The sequence below is a fragment of the Pan paniscus genome, chromosome 1 (genome assembly GCF_029289425.2).
Source record: "Pan paniscus chromosome 1, NHGRI_mPanPan1-v2.0_pri, whole genome shotgun sequence".
NCBI lineage: Eukaryota > Metazoa > Chordata > Mammalia > Primates > Hominidae > Pan > Pan paniscus.
The window spans coordinates 24856223-24873181 of record NC_073249.2 but is presented as its reverse complement, the minus strand read 5'-3'; the positions used below and the strand labels follow the sequence as shown (position 1 = coordinate 24873181).

The window sequence follows — 16959 nt, the reverse complement described above, 5'->3', positions numbered from 1 at the left end:
GTGAAACCCCATCTCTACTAAAAATGCAAAATTAGCCTGGCGTGCTGGCGCACGCCTATAATCCCAGCTACTTGGGAGGCTGAGGTAGGAGAATCACTTGAACCCAGGAGACAGAGGTTGCAGTGAGCCAAGATCGTGCCATTGCACTTCAGCCTGGACAAGAGCGAAACTCCACCTCAAAAAAAAAAAAAAAAAGTGACTATAGTTTATTAGACATTTCATCTAAATTTTATGTTTTTCTTCCTTGAATTTTGGAATCTGTGTTTCTCAGTCCGGTGTTTTAGATGAGGAGCAATGGGGTTTTGGGTATTTCTGTATTTTTACGGATCACTTTTTACATACTTCTCCTGTGAAGAAATCTATTAAGGAAAATACAAGACTTTGCAGTCTCTCTTTAGTATTCACTCTGTGAACTGGTGAAGCTGTACAAACTCAATATAAATTCTCAGTTACTGTTGCTTTTTAATACTACCTCAAGAGTCAGTATGGCCTATATCTGTTTTGAACAAAGGAAGGCAGCTGGGCCTTAGCCTCTCTTCCTTTAAAGAGCTTGAGGCTGGGCATAGTGATGCACACCTGTAATCCCAGCACTTCGGTAGGCCGAGGCAGGCTGACTGCTTGAGCCAGGAGTTTGAGACCAGCCTGGGCAATATGGTGAAACCCTGTCTCTATTAAAAAATGAAAAAATTAGCTGGGACTGCAGGCATGCACTACCACACCCAGCTACTTGGGAGGCTGAGGCGAGAGGATCACATGAGCCTGAGAGGTCGAGGTTGCAGTGAGCTGTGATTGTGCCACTGTGCTCCAGCCTGGACAACAGAGTGAGACCCTGTTTAAAAAAAAAAAAAGATTTGGCTGGATGCGGTGGCTCATGTCTGTAATCCCAACACTTTGGGAGGCCAAGGCGGGCGGATCACCTGAGGTCAGGAGTTCGAGACCAGCCTGCCCAACATGGCGAAACCCCTGTCTCTACTAAAAATACAAAAATGAGCCAGCTGTGGTGGCGCACACCTGTAATCCCAGCTACTTGGGAGGCTGAGGCAGGAGGATCGCTTGAACCCGGGGGTGGAGGTTGCAGTGAGCCAAGGTCACACCACTGCACTCCAGCCGAGGCAACAGAGCAAGACTCCATCTCAACAACAACGAAAAAAAGATTTTAAGTTGCTTTTGAATAGCCCAGATGCATGCCTCCTTGCTGTAGAGTTGGGTTTTGTTTGTTTAATAAAGAAGATATTCTATATGCTGATATACAGCTTTTTCTTCCTTTCTTTGGTCATAAACTAGGTGTGACCTCAGTAGACACTGATTTTAGCCACTGTTGATGCCTGTTTCTAAAAACTGAATCAGCAAATGCCTTGCAGGATTTAATTGGCTATACACAATTACTCCATACAGCAGGTCACTTCCTTTAGTTACTTAGGGACACACTTTGCAAATAATTCACTCTGGAGAATTCATTAAGAAGCTGTATTGCCCAAAGCCAGATAGTCTACAGGAGCATTACCAAGATTTTTAATAAAAAATACCTCTGCTTAATAACTAGTAACAAGTAGTACCTGCTTTGAAACTTTTCTAGGCCAAACTAATTCCAATCCCTATGGTGTAGAATGTTGAAAACTTTGATCGGCCGTCCCTTTACATGCTGGAATATATCCGGAGTTATTTAGGAAATGCAACTTGACCTAACCTTCAGGTCTGTCTTTGGCTCGTGTATCTTTTAGGGTCCCATTAGAAAACAGATCGCACATGCAAAGGGGGTAATTGAGGAAAGTTTAATGAAGGGACTATTTACAGAGGAGGTATAGGGTTAAGAAACCAACAGGGATGATGTGGCACCAGGATCTAGCAACCCATGAAGCTGTTAGCACCCCTGGGTGTGAAGGGGTAAGGGGAGGAGGCTGTTACTAGAACTTCATGGGAGCTATAGTGGGTGGGGCTGTCTTCTGAAGGAGCTAGGGCCTCATGTGGAGAGGTAGAGACACTGTGAAGCCACAGTAGCAGGAAGGGAACTGGGCAATAAGTACCCTAATAAGATCCTTGTGTCTTCAGCTGATGCCTCCTGTTGGCCTAATATAATGGGAAGCAAGAGGGCAAGGAAGGCCAGATGGTGCATTCTTCAGAGCCTGCCAGGGCCGTGGGCAGGGTGGAGAAGGGTGAAGAGGGATCTGGAAGGGTAAATGGAGGCTTTTGAGCACAGTTAACTTTTGGGCTGAAGGAAAATGGACATGCAAGCAGGAGGGAGAATCCTAGTTAGACTCCTCGGTTTTCACAAGTCATTGTCGATGTCACTGTCAGTGTAGTGGGCCTTCAAGCTATAGGGAGCCACTCCTAATGAGCAACATGGAACACTAGGCCTTTCCTGGAGAACCTCACTTCCACTTGTTTGTTCTCCAACTTTCCAGACACCTAGTGTTAGCAAAACACCCAGGGATCCGTTGCTCACTGCATGGAAAGCCAATTACTGGGATAACAAGTATTGCCAGGGAAGAAGCCTTTTTTTTATTAGGGTGACATCAGTCAGAAAGATGAGAGATCAGTCCCAAACCCATCTCTCTCAACGGACTAAAATTGGAGGTTTGTATAATGGGGGAAGGAGTGTAACTATGCATGGGAAAGCAGGAATTAGGGAAGGGCAGTATGTAAGCAAACATGAAGGTTGTGGGACTGGCATCTCACTGGATGTGGTGATTGTGTGAGTTTCAGCTTCTTGTCCGATGGTCAGTTTCCTGAGGAAGGAACTCAGATGAGACAAATGTAAATTTCACATGTTAAGACCCGGGAGTGTCAATTTCCATGTTTATTCAAAAAACCAGAAGCATCAGTTCTGTTGAACAGTTGGGGCAGTTTCAGTCCCTCCCCTTTCTATTGATCAATTCCTCAATCATGGGGAATCTGACCATCAATCCTGGGTGCTTCATGCTGAGGAAGGTCGTTGTGGGATAATGAGAAGGAATGAAAGCATTCCACTTATAATGGGAAATACTCAAAGTACCTGGTTGGCATCTGGCGCACTGGAAGACCATGATCTGTGTACTTTTATTTTGCTTTTTGAACAACATTTGAGGCCACATTGAACTAAAGTGATTAACAGCATAGATAAACCAAATTTTAAAATACCAGAATATGGAGTGAATCCACTGGGGAATCCAAGAGAACAATCCTAAGCCTACCAAAAACGTCTTCCTGATTCATTACATCCCACATGTGAAAAGCTAGGGTCTAGGGGAGAACAATGACTGGAAAAGTGCATGTTCCCTTTATGATTTCTTATCTAGGATCTTTGGCTGGGTATAAGGGCGGCGGGCGGCGGGGGGGCGGTGGTTGGGGGGCAGTGTTCACAAGACCATGACTCTTTACTCCAGAGGGATCCCAGAGGGACTGACTGGTTTTACCCAATCTATGCAGGCTAACTTGACAGATGAGTGGGTGGTCAGCAGCATTTCAAAAGGGCTAACTTATTGTGCTTGTGGCTGGTCTTCAGCCTGTTGGGATTTCCAGGTCTTCAACCAGACTGGATCCTCCAGTTTCAAAGAGTGGAGAGGCGCATCTGTAGGGAACTGGAGCTTGTTGGAAGCAAGCTCAGAGACAGTAGTTAATATATTTCTTAATTATTTTGTATGTGATCTAGAGTTAGGAGTTGGAGAAATGGTCTTCCATACATTTCGAAGGGGCTAAGAGCCAACCCACTTCTGGGAGCTACTTGTATCTTCAGCAGGGCAAGAGGCAAGACCTTTTCCTAGACAAGATTTGTCTCTTGGCAACTGGAGTCCCCTGGGCTACAAGTGGATCCATTCAGTTGATGGGAGGCTTAGGGCTTTGTTTTCATTTTTGTCTTTTTCGGTCTCGATATGCCAGAGGCAACATTGATGGCCAAGCTTTTATTTTGTCCCTTATCATTGCCAGGGTGGTATGGCTACCTGCCCTGGGTCCATCCTGTCCTTCAGTAGGATACCTATAGCCAACTCTTATAGCCAATTAAACATTCTAGGCCAGACAGGAATGGAGGTGAGCACACAGTCCTTAACCCTTAAATCAACATAAGAGCCAAAACCCCGAAGCCAAAAAATAAGGTTAATATGCTTGTCATCATAAAGCCAGTCCCCTATGGTTTGCATACAAAGCATATATTAAGCCATAAAGTAAGAACACCACAAATAGTTTTCAAATTCTGGAGAAATAGGGTAGAGAGAGAGAGAGAGAGAGAGAAATATGCTTCACATTTTATTGATAAGGGTTTATTTTACTCAATTGTTAAAGGCTATCAATAGCCCAAAAGAAAAAGTGTTCTTGACTTTGAAAACAAAAACAATCGGCAATATTTCAAATAAAAGACATAATAAAAAATTATTTCAGTCCTCTACTAGTTCAGTCCATGCAATTAGTCCTGTTCTGCTTGATATTGGGCCAGCAATTGTCATGAACACATCAGCCCTCCAACGAGAGTCCTGGACGTTTCCTCTCTAATCCAGTGGCACAATCTCCAAAGTTGTCAGAAATCTGCATTTAAGAGTCCTTTTCATGAACTCCCCTAAAGAAGCAAGTTTTTTACTGTAGCTGATTATAAACTGCTTTTTGAGAAGAATCAAAGTAAAACAATTGTGGATGACAAAAGTCTTAAGACAATCAGGGTTGAAGACACAATTGACAAGGAAGATTGGTTATTTCTGTGGCATGCAACAATTTAACATAATCATAATTATTACTGATAACATATACTAAGATCAGAAATTTAGGAATTTCACATGATTTTTGAATATACATTAATAACACATTTATATCAATATAACCCAAAGAAAGTTAAACGTTTACTACATGACAATGCTTTGTATATAATTTTAACATACCAGATAAGCCTAATATGTCTCTCTTGGAATTCAAGGGACCCTAATAGCTAAAAAATTAGTTTGTGGTCAAAAAGACTGAATGTATTTATTTATTTGTTTATTTTTGAGATCAGGTCCTGCCCTGTTGCCCAGGCTGGTGTGCAGTGGCACAATCATGGCTCACTGCAACCTCAACCTCCCTGGCTCAAGCAGTCCTACAACCTTAGCCTCTCAAGTAGCTGGGACTACAGGTGTGTGTCACCATGCCCAGCTAATTTTTATATTTTTTTTTTGTAGAGGTGAGGTTTTGCCATGTTGCTCAGCTGGTCTTGAACTGGGCTCAAGCAATCAGCCTGCCTCTGCCTCCCAAAGTGCTGGAATTACAGGCGTGAGCCCCTGTGCCTGGCCAAAAAGACTGAATTTAAAACTTGAAATTTTGCTTTTGGAAAATTTGTCAAATATCAAAGGTTAATACACCTGATTTCACAAAACAGGGTCACAGTCACTATGGAATAGTTATTCATTTAGCCAGAATGATAATTCAGATATTAAAAAAAAAAACACCAAATCCCGACCTTTACTTTTTGATAGGAAATCCACTTTCCCAGATAATAAGACAGCAAAGACAGCATGGGGCCAACTAAACTTGTCTCTCTCTCCCCTCTTTTTTTTTCCTGCAGCTAACTCAAAAGGTAAACAGAAATCTCCTATTATCTCTTATTAATATTACACATTTTGTTCAAAAGAGAAAATCGAATTTACCTCTGTGTAGTGTATTATTAATGTTAAAGCTAAGTTCAATAAAACCTTATAAACAATTTTATCTAATTTTAATCAATTTGACATTTACATAAACCTTTCATAACCTTTTATAATTTTCTATCAGAGCAGATCAATGCTTCAAGAAAATCTTGTTATTCTGACACAGAGGCCCAGATGCTGGCCTTGCATCAGTGTGCTTTTGATATTAATGTTTAGTTTTTAGAAAGACTGAACTAATTTTACTCCTCAAAATTGGCCTTGCAATCTCACATGCCTACCTCTTCTGCTATAGTCCCTGGGCCAAGAGGGATTGAATAGTTTTAATTTCTGGCCCTGCGTCTCATGAAAGCAGTTTGTTTTGTCACCCTCTCCTGGGTCTGAAGACAAGACTTTGACTGGTGTCAGTGTTTAGGTTGTAGCAGGAGTAGGTGCCTTTTTCAGACCCAGGAGTCAATGCCCCATAACTTAATAGCACAAGGACTTTAAAAGCAATACAGAAAGTTACATGGATGTAAAAACCTTAATTCTTTTAAATTTTGGTTTTCCTAATTAATCAAAAACTTAATAATGATGAGATAGAAATTCTCTTAGTAAAATGTAAATCTGCTTCTTAGGCCAGTTACCAAAAGGCAAAGATGATTTGCACTGTGATTGCTTCTCCTTATGGGAAGCTCATTTAGATAACCTGAAAGCCAAACCTGATGGGAAAAGAGTACTTGAATTAATCAGATACAGGAAGAGTGTGTCCAGGGTCATGAGTGAACCTTATAAAGGAAAGAAGAAACCGGGAAACGAGTACTTTGAGCAGGGGAACAGCATGAGAAGTTTGCCAGTTACATGGAACAATTTAGACATAATCAAGAAAAGCCAAGAGTACGGAATCAAGTTATACTGGAAGAAAACATCGCTTTCTAGACCTTACAGATAAACATTTCAGCATCAGGCCACTGCAGTAGTTAGAACTGGAGGAAAAAAAGTTAAAAGAGCTAGCAAAAAGGTTGAAGGAGAGAGTTAGCATCTCAGGCCTTTTCATGGGGAGAAAAAAGCTGAAAGCAGCAAGACACATTCTGAGACATGAATATGAGAAGTTTTCAAAAAGAAACAGTATAGTATCAAAATCAAAACCTGTTGTGATTTTATTAAGAGCAAATCGATATTTTAAGGGAAATTTTTTCCAACACAGGAGACCAATCTTAACTTTTTCACATCTCTCTCCCCTACCACTGGTTCCTTTCTACCTTGTTTCATAAATAACCTTTCCAAGTCCATAATTTAACCTTTAGGTAATGTATTAGTCCATTTTCATGCTGCTGATAAAGACATACCTGAGACTAGGCAATTTACAAAAGAAAGAGTTTTATTTGGACTTACAGTTCCACGTGGCTGGGGAAGCCTTACAATCATGGTGGAAGACAAGGAGTCAGTCACATCTTACATAGATGACTGCAGGCAAAGAGAGATCAGATCTCGTGAGACTTACTCACTACCACGAGAACAGTGTGATGGAAATCACCCCCATAATTCAATGATCTCCCACTTGGTCCCTCCCACAACACATGGGAATTATGGGAGCATAATTCAAGATGAGATTTGGTTGGGGACACAGCCAAACCGTGTCAGATAACTTCTGAATTAAACAAAATTATTATTTTTCTCAAGAAGAACACATCTTCTTTGGCACATTTTATATACAATTTTTTTTTCAGGAAAGAATGCACTGAACACATTTGCGTTTCTTTGTTTTAAAGCAAATGACAAAGACCCAGCTTACCAGCTTTACTTTTTTAAAACCCAAGCTTAACGTTGCATGTTTAAACAATTGTCAAGACCTACTAAATTGCCAGCATTTATGCACAAGTAGAAAACATCCTTAATTTATATTAAGCCAGAAGTATATTACCATTAATGCATTAATATCTTTCACTACTAAACACTGAAAAAAAATGAAATTGTTTCTATAGAAGGCTTATTCTGGCAATATTAACGTCATAACAGGCTGACACTGCTTGGCTCACATTTGCAGACGTGATGGAAAAGCAGATCCATGCTGGTGTTAGTGTACAATCTTGTCCTACCACTGAAGAGTCAAGGCTCACCTTGGAGTATGTTTAATAAAAAAGCAAAGTGCATATAGAGATTTACATCAATTTTTAAAACAAAAAGTCCTATTTTGTGGTCCCAACAATAAACTCAAAAGTCTATGACAAATAGGAGCTCTGAGAAGCTGTTTATAAATACTTTAGGTACAATTATACTGAAAGTCGAGTTCACTGGATATCTTCAAAAACTGTTTTTGTTAATCCTCAAATGGTGCTTGTTATAGTTTAACATTTCTGTTAAGTGTGTGCATTGAATTCCTGGTTATCCAAGCACAGCTGCTGCTCCTTACCATGTATCGTTAAGGACTTTAACTGGCCCTCTTCTTCAACTTCTGCTCTTTCTTGACCATTCTTGACAATCCTTTTTTTAGTAATTTTTTTGCCATTAACCATTTCAGTAAAAGTTGATACACATTTGAAGTTGCCCATCCCACTACCACCAAATGATGTGGAAGAGAATGAGTCCCCTGTGACCTAGTGATGAGAATGAAGTAAATCCTGTCTCAAAAGAAGAAAATCCACTTCCAAGGTATAGAAATCTACTGAATGCTGAGAAAAACAACCCATTCCTCAGCTTCTGCTCCCTCGGGGACCCCTTTGATTCCCAAAGAAGTCCTCAAATAGATTTTCAAAGTAGGTAAATGGAAATGGGTCTCTTCCACCAAAAAATTCCCTGAAGACATCATCTACGTTATGAAATGTGATGACAAACTCAAATGATTGTCAAAATGACTTCCGCCACGTCCTCTACCATTTAATCCTCCTTCTGGTTTAATATAAATTAAGCTATCTTATTTTCTAGCATCTGACAGCACCTCACGTCTCGGCTACTTGTTTGAATTTTCTCTCTGCTGCTTTATTCTCAGGATTTTTATCTTGGTGCCACTTCAGTGCCAGTTTCTGATATGTCATTTTAATATCCTCCGGTAAGGCATGTCTGCATGCCTAGAACTTCATAGTCATCCACCACATTTTATCAGATTATTGGAACAGGTCGGAGGATGTGGGCAGCTGGCGGGAAGCAGGGGAGGTGGGGTGGCAGCATGGCTGTGTTGGTGATTGTGGCCCAAAATTATATATTAGCTAGAATTCCTATTCTTAGTAACCTTAAATTTGAGTGACGATCTAGGAAGCAAGTAATTCTGAACTGTCTATCAGATGTTAGCATTTTATAGGTAAGAACATGCCATAATTTTTTTACAAAAACATGTTTTGCCTATATTATAACCCTTTCTTAATTGGAAATGACTCAGACATCTAGTGAGCAAAATAATTTCAAGATTTTAAATTACATAAAAAGTTCACTTATAGCAATTATACCATTTACATTTCACTCATTTTTAGCAGTCTAGATTACGTATGAGAGCTGAGATATTAGACAGAGCTAGTCATTATTTCCTTGTTAATTATTTTTATAACCTGTGCATATTAAGTGCTCACTCAAGAACCTTAAATATATGGGTATTTTCACCAATAACTCAGAAGATTCAGCTCTATTAAACTAATGATACTAGTCTTACTTATTAAAAAAAATCACACAAAGATCATTTTGTTTTGGCTGGGTTTATAGTTTTATAACCTTCTGTGCCAAACTCTGACACTTTAAAATATCTAACAGAGACAAATATAAAACCCAGAAAAAATATGTTGACAACATGAAAACATTTCTGCTTTAATCTTACCAATAATTTTAAAGCCTGCTTGTTTAGGATTTACTTAAGTCACATGAACTTGAAAAAGGCTTGGACTTATATACTTAATTTATGGGTTCCTTTTTATTTATAAGCCAATTTGGTACCATGTAAAGACAACACATGATATCCAGACACATATGTACACATATAAACAAAGACCCAATAGCTTTTACCTTGGAATTCTAGCCATGAGATAGTAGTGCAAACTCACCAGTTTATGAACATGTTCATGTGGCTAAATTTTGCCCTGGTAGGTAATCCAGTGAAGCCTGTGAACCAAAAATTTGGGTTAAGCAGTTTCCAAGGCAGTTTGATTTTTAAAGGCTAAACCTCCCCAGACTCCAAAGAACACTAGGGCCAGACAGCACCACAGAAGAACATCATGTATGAGGTTGGCGCAAAAATAATTGTGGTTTTTGCCATCTGAAAGCAATGGCAAAAACCGCAATTACTTTTGCACCAACTTAATACTAATCAGTCCTGACACTTTTTAGATGAGCAGCATACAAGCCTGGATACAAGGAACTCTGACCCAGTTTCCCATTTAACAGTAAAATGAATCCAATTGTAAGACAGTCCTATGATTCAAAGACCTTCCAAGATGAGATGAGATCAGGCCATTCGGGGTGGTATGGGTATGGCCGTAGACTTTCCCTTGCTCTCTTGGCCCACAACTACATTCATACCAACCTAAAGAATGCATCCAAGGAGGCCGCACTGTGGGATTGAACCTCGACCTCCCACAGCTATGTCGACGTACGCACAATCACTAATACACAATCCAACTGCAGCAGTAGCCACCATGCCCCAAGAGTGTCCAAACTGAAATAGTTGGGGTGCTTTCCTCTCTTGGTTGGGCTTGTTCAACCTGCAAATGGAAATTTCTTCAGAATTCCCAAAATTGAGAGGAGCAGTTGTCACTGTTTGGACCCACAAAACATACTTGTCCAGACACAGATGTGTATACACACAATCACTAACGAGCCCCAAGAGTGTCCAAACAAATAGTTGGAGGGCTTGCCTCTCTGTTGGTTACACTTGTTCAACCTGCAAATGGAAATTTCTTTGGAATTCCCAAAATTGAGCCATTCTCCTTGTCCGGTACCCACAAAAGACACTCACTTATTCAGATGCAGATGTCAAATTTCAAAGGCTGTTCTTCATAGGCAATCAGAAATGCAGTAGGGCCCACAGTGACAGAGTCAAAGAGAGAGACCGAAATTCACCTCCAGCCAAAAAAGAGCCAGGCAGCTGCTTAGGAGGGCTTCTGAAACTCTCCTGGCCCATGGCTGCAGAGCCATGAACAGGGCCTTCTGGTCAAGGAACCAAAATCTGTTACTGAAATGCCAGGGGTTTGGTCTAGTCCTGTTGCTTGCTGCACAGAAAGCCAATTACTGAGACAATGAATATTGCCAGGGAAGAAAGCTTTATTTGGGTGATGTCAGCCAGAGTGATGGGAGATTGCCTTAAATCAATTCCTCTCAGCCAACTAAAATTGGGGGTTTATATAGTGGGGAAGGAATGCAACCGCATGCAGGAAAATGGGAATTAGGGAGAGGTATGGAGCAATCATGATGGATGAGGGATCTGGCATCTCACTGGATGTGGTGGTCTAGTGAGTTTCAGTTCCTTGCCTGAGGGTCGGTTTTCTGAGGAAGGAATTCAGATAAGACAAATCTAAGTTTCAAGTTTTAAGACCAGGGAGGGTCAATTTCCATGTGTATTCAAAAAACCATCAGCATAAGTTCTATGGGCAGTTGGACTGGTTTCACTAGTTGTGAAATAGATTGATGGAAGATGACTGAAGCACATTCAAAATTTGGACCACATTGCATTGTCTTGCCTCCTCCATCAAATATTTTTGCTGGGTCATATTTTGTATTCAGTACTTAGTTATTATGGAGGGATGCTACAACAAACAGTTTAATGCCTATTGCTGTGTGTGGTATGGGGGTGCAGTATTCTCCATTGTAGTTAAAATTTGTACAGAAAATAACTTTTAAATATGAGTTTGGGGAATAGTTTGTTTCCCCTGAGAAACTGCTATCCTTTTTCTTTATGGACAAGGACAGCTAAGTAACTGATTTCTCTTTCCACTTCAGCTTCTGGGAAACTTATTTTTAATTTTTATTTTGTTTTAGAGACAAGGTCTCACTCTGTCGCCCAAGCTGGAGTGCAGTGGCACAATAATAGTTCACTGCAGCCTTGAAGTCCTGGGCTCAAGTGATTCTCCTGCCTCAGCCTCTTGAGTAGCTAGGACTACAGGTGTGCACCACCGCCCCTGGCTATTCTGGGAAACTTAGATCCAAATTTTCAAGCCAATGAATTTGGCTCTTCGGAGGCCCTGTGGTCTTGGTATCTCTCTCTCTCCCACCTCTTTATTTCTTCCTGGGTCTAATTTTTATTTTCAATTATTTTTCTCTATTTTGTGTATTTCTGATAAACCCTCTGAAATAATTTTTTATAAGGTAGAGTATTGCACACTCTTGAATATGTATACATTCCGTTAGTTAATTAGTAGGTCTTGGACAGCATGGTCTGGATGGAGGTTCTGAATCCTGGGACCTGCCATGTGATGGATAGACATGTGACTGGGCCTCAGAACTGCCCTCTTGTACGCTGGATACTCCCAGGCTTTATCTTTAGTGAAGAGATCATTTGCCCTTAAGCACACTAGGAAGACAGTCTGGTGTAGAGAAGGAGCTAACCTACTTCATCTAAATGAAGAACTGGGTGGGTTACTGTGATCAACTACTGAAGGGTTTATGAAAGCACTTTGAAAAGTTTAAAACGTTTTATATTTGCTCATTTAACATTCATTGCAAGCACTGGGCCAAGGATATGAAGATGGGTAAACTCATTCATTCTTTCAATAGATACTTACTGAATACACTGTGTGCCTTGCCCTGATCCAGGTGCTTGGAATGCAGCAATGAGCAAAACAGTGTCTCCTTACCTGGAGCAGTACCTCCTGCAATCCTCGAGGCACTCGTAACCTAGTGGGATTCTTTGTATGTGTTCTTTGCATTCTTTGCATCTACTTATATGTGGTAGGACTCACTTATGAGATCAAAGCTGTGCTTTAGATTTAGGGTTTATGGACCTAAGTTACGACATGGAAGATGTTTGTATTTGCAAAGAGATTTACAGTTCCTCCCTCCCCCCTCCCTTTTTCCCAGCACCATGGAATGATATCTACAGGTTAGAGTCGATAGGTTTAGTGATAAGCCCAAGGATTCTGTCTGTAGGTTCCCGAGGAGCCTAGTGTGCTAGGGATGCTTCAGGTGAGGTGCAAACAATCCCCAAGTCACATTTAACCAGTCAGGTGACTCTCAACCGGCCTGGCCAAGCCACCCTCTGGATTTGATTTAGCAGGTACAGGGCAGGGTCTGTGCCGCCTTGTATTTTGGCAGCTTTCCCAAGGAGTTCTGAAATGTTTCCCACCCCTGTTCCAAGTTCAGAAATACTGATGCAATGCAACGTGCTAATTTTGCACATGAGGACACTGAGACATAGGGGATAAAGGGATTGTTCAAAATCACACAGTCAAAAGCAAAGCCAGAACCCAAACTCAGGTTCCTGACTTCCCCATGATGCCCTTTCCACGAGCCCAGGTGACGGACCTTTCTCTGAGCATGCAGACAGCTGGTACTGTGAGGTGTTAATGGGCTGTGAAATAATACATCCTGCTTTCTGACTGCCCTTGGCTCAGGTCTGGTAAGGGTTCCAGCAGGGTCATGTCCTGTATGCTCTGGTTGTACTCTGAGTTGATACTGTGGTTGCTATTTTTCCATTGAAGTATTTTAATAAATTTGTAATGCCTGGCTCTTAAAATTTCCCAAAGTGGATAGTGCTATTTAGAAGAATCTTAATAAAGTACATAGGTATCCTCCTGGTTGGGGCGAGTTTTTCTGCAGGTGATCATTAGAGTGGGCACTTGTCTTAGGAGCCCATGGAGGTTTTTACAAAGGGCCATGGCTCAGCCCCCAATCGCCAGTTCGTGGGTTTCTGCAGGTTTGGAGGAAACTGCTGCCAAAGATTGTCTTTATACAGAAGGAGTCTGTCCATTGGGTACAACATGGAGGCTAAACCACTGCATTTTAGAAGTTTCTTCTTAGTAGTTGATTCCACATTTGGTTTTGAGAACTTTAGGCTTTATCATTCAAGTCCTAGTATAATTCTTCTAGACTAGGAAAGGAATTCTAGATCCCCCAATGATAGTCTTCTCCACTCTTGGGCTACCCCAAATGTTTGCATGGTTGTCATGTCACATGCATGCGGTTGACGTATGCCTGCTGAGATTGTGGTCTCTCCCTCCTGGGCAGTTTGCAAATTGAAATTTCATTCCTTCTACTTGAGGTTGCCCTTTCCTGACCCCTGTCATCTCCTGTCACATGGAGTTCTTAGTCCACTTCTGTCATCCTGTCCAGGGACTATGCCTTGCCTTCTGTCTGCAGCTCCCAGAACAGTGCCTCATACATAGTAAGTGCTCATTAAATATTCAGTGAATGAAATAACTCTGACTCGTGAGTTGACCTGGCACAGTCCCAGATACTGGCATCTGACGGCAGGAGAGGGCTAATTAGAATCCTCGAATTTCATAAAGAAAATGTAAAATAATGTAAGAGTCTATCTTTGTGTCTTGGGGCAAGGAAGAACTTCTTAAATAAAACTTCAGAAAGTAAAAAATATGAGGCAAAAATGAGTGCAATTGATTTTCATTCAGTGAAGGACACCATAGCCACAGTTAATTAATCAACAGGTGACTGATGAGAGAAGGTGTTTAAAATGTCTAAAATTGAAAGGGGATTCACATCTACAACATACCAGCAACCAGTACAAATCAGAAAGAGAAAAAGGCAGCGATCTCTTGTTGAAAAATGGTCAGAGCATCTAAGCGACAATGAACGGAAGAGGAAACCCCAAAGGCTAACGCTTTATATTAAGAGTTGCTCCAACTAATCTCTGGAGAGGTGCAAATTAAAACAAGAGAGAGACTGCACTTTAACTATTAGACTGCAAACGCTAGAAAGCTGGATTCTGCCAAGTGTCTGAGGGGATGTGGGACAGAGAATCTGCGGCTCTGCTGGGGGAATGTAATCACTTTGAAGGGCAGTCAAGGAGGGCAGTCAGTCCAATTAAAAAAAAAACAAACCCATGACTACAATTCCACTCCTAGGTATAAATCACAAAGAAATTGGCATACCAATCCCTAAGGTGACATGCATTAGGGTTTTGGGACATTATTTGAGGTGACATGGTCAAGTCTGTGTCTCTCACTGGTAGCGTGGATAGACAAAGTATAGTGGCCGCTCCCATGGAGCCCTGCAGCTACACTTCTGAGGGCAAAAGGTAAGAAAGAATGGGATACAAGTTAGGTAAATTTAAAATCTATGCACACATACAGAATACACATTTTGTAAGAACACAAGGAACAGAAAGATAGACATGAAACATAAACCAGTAATTGCCAAGGATGGAGCAAAAGGGCTAATGGCATGAAAGGAAATGAATGAATGAATCAATGAACAGTTATATATGTAAGAGAGGGCCTTGCTCAGATCAATGATGATGTCTCAAAACAAACTACAAGCAACCGGTCACCTACAACTTTTAAGTTGTTTTAACTTTTAAGTAATGCCACAGCTGGCATTACTGCGTTCCTTTATACATATTCTGTCTTCAGTTTGATTAAAATAATCCATATTTAGGTGAGCAATTGATGCCTTGCTCAATAGGCTACCATGCCCAGAAGCTATTGTGTTTTCAGAGTCAACACAAAATGAATGGCAGCTGGTAGAGGCCAGCTCCTGTCTGCCTTGCTTTTTGTTGTATCTCCAGCTGCTACCACAGTGCCTGGCAAATGGTAGATGCTTAGTAAGTATTTTTAGGAATGAGTAATGATGGATCTTCTTGGAAGATACTTTGGGGAGCCTTTCTGATGCACATCCACACTTGGGTGCATGCTCCCCCAAAGCTGGGCTAGGCTGGCCATGGACCCTTGAGGCCTAGGTGTCAGAGAAGTATCCAAGGAGTAGAGGACACTGGACCAGAAGAAGGAGGGAGGCTGAAAACAAGGATCCCAAAAGGATGTGTGGAAGGTCACCAAACATTTGAGCCAGAAATTTCTCCTGCATTCTTATGTTTGAGAACCAAGGATGCCAGAGGACGCACAAGTTTAGTGAGAGGAGGGGGAACCTGGGGCTGGGGGTGATTACCTGGGGTAGGCTCTGTGGCCCCAGTGTGCTTCATGCGCAGGGCCAGATGTAGTGCTGGTGGGCTGGCTGAGTTAGGGGGCTGGTGGAGCGGGGGGATTCTAGCCTGACTGCCCCAGGGAAGATCCCAGCACACTGCAGGCTGCCCCCACTTCTTCCCAACCCCTCCCTCACTGCTTGAGCTATTCAGAGTGGCTGCCTGGCCTATGCCTATGACAAGTTAGCAGAAAAGGGCCTTCTCATTCCCTTCTTCTCTCTGGATTTCACCCTGACCCAGATGGCTGCTGGCTGGAGTTGAGGACGGCTGTGCTGTCACCTGAAGCAAGTCAGCTGGGGCTAGGTCTGCCTGGTGTCCTGCTCATTTGGCTTTAGTCCCAGAGTTGCACAGCTCTGGGGTGTCTTTGTTTCCTGTTAACTAGATGGGAACCAGGGAAGCTATGTCAGAACCAGCTGTGTCTGCAGATTCTGGCACACGATGGCAAATAAGCCAAAGTGTCCTGTGTTTCCCAATTTGTACTCATCATTCAGGTCTAGGGACTCTTCCAGGGGCAGCTGATGCCTCCCTCCTCAGCTCACCTGCTGGTCTCCAGCTTCCGTCCTGGCAACTCTAAGTTCATGTTTCCACCTGTAACAGGATGGGCCATGCTGGCTTTATCATCCACCTGAGTCCTCAGAGGGGCTCTGCCATGGCTTTTACCTACACCCTCTACCCCAGCTTTCCCCTGCAGTGACTGGATTCTCCTGATTCAGAGGGTGTGTTGCTAATGATCATGCTCAAGGCCAGAAAGGGGAGGAGAGCCGTGAGACCAGAGGGTGGGGCCTGAACACTGCATGGTAATAATTATGGAAATAAAAGTGATAATGTTTTAACTTTATGTGCTAGGCATTGTGCCCAGTGCTTGTTGTACATTATTTCATTTAATCCTCAAAGTATCAATATGAAGTAGGAACCACTACTGTCTCCTCTTTATACTTGAGGACACCGAGGCTTGGAGGGGGTTAAGCACCTTGCCCATAGTCACACAAACAAATGAGGTAGAATTTGGATTTGAACTGAGACATGCCGACTCGCGTGGTATGTGTAACAATGACACTGTTGTGCCTTTTACACAATGGCATTCCCCCAACCCCCACACCCAACAGTCTTCATTTCTCTCTATCCTGGTGCTATAGTCTGTATCACCCCATTTTGCATTCATAGCAACCAGTTGAGGTAGAGATTATTCTCATTTTATGGATAAGGAAGCCATGACCTGGAGGAGTGAAGTGACAAGCTCCAGGTCACAGAGCTGGGAACTGGCAGGGTCAGGATGCAAGTGAGACCTCCTTCAGATCCAGGACTCTTCACTCTAAAGAGGCAGCACCT

At 42.0% G+C, this 16959-nt stretch overlaps 1 protein-coding gene and 1 pseudogene across 5 annotated transcripts in view; one reads left to right on the top strand and one right to left on the bottom strand.

Moving 5' to 3' along the window:
• Window positions 1-16959, top strand: part of CNIH3 (cornichon family AMPA receptor auxiliary protein 3) — a 343860-nt gene that overhangs the window by 219609 nt on the left and 107292 nt on the right. The gene's annotated exons all lie outside the window — the stretch shown is intronic.
• Window positions 7922-8657, bottom strand: LOC129394295 (dnaJ homolog subfamily B member 6-like; annotated as a pseudogene).